The following is a 641-nucleotide window of genomic DNA, read 5'->3' on the forward strand; positions in this document are numbered from 1 at the left end:
TAGCCCAGAGAGGCAAAAGAGAAAAAAATGGTTAATTTTTAATTCTAATAAAAATAGTTTTTAATCCAGTGTTTGTAGCTTACGGACAGTCTGAAAATAAGATTCTGCAAGCATCATTCTTGAAAGTTCTCAATATTTTTCATAAGTGAAACATATAATAATCAAACAGTTATAGCAGTGGATTATAAAATGTGCCAGAAACAAATTTATTCAGTTACTTAGCTTTTTCTGTGAAAAAGGAGAAAATAATATTTATTTATATTTTTGTAATTGTTAGATGTAAAACATGTTTCTGCCAAAAGAGCCTGATGTGCACTTTTATTCATTGTTCTCTTGGGAGGGTTGAGCCTGATATAATGAGCTGCTTTAGTTAAGTTTTGTTTCTTATTTGTTTTGTATCTGTATTGTTCTGTTTTATTTGTTGTCTTTTGCCTTGTGTGCCATGTCATGCGTTCTTTTATTCTTTCTCTGTGTTTTTTTAATCCATGTTAAGCCTCTAGTGTTTCCTGTTTTATGTTGTAGTTCTTGCTCCCTGTGTCTCTGGTTTAGTTTGACCTCCTGCCCTTGTGTGTTTCCCTCCGCTTTGATTGCACCTCATAAGTTTCACCTGTGTCTGATCACCTTGTGTGTATTTAGTCTCT

Source organism: Notolabrus celidotus, chromosome 18 (assembly GCF_009762535.1).
Source record: "Notolabrus celidotus isolate fNotCel1 chromosome 18, fNotCel1.pri, whole genome shotgun sequence".
Classification (NCBI taxonomy): Eukaryota; Metazoa; Chordata; class Actinopteri; order Labriformes; family Labridae; genus Notolabrus; species Notolabrus celidotus.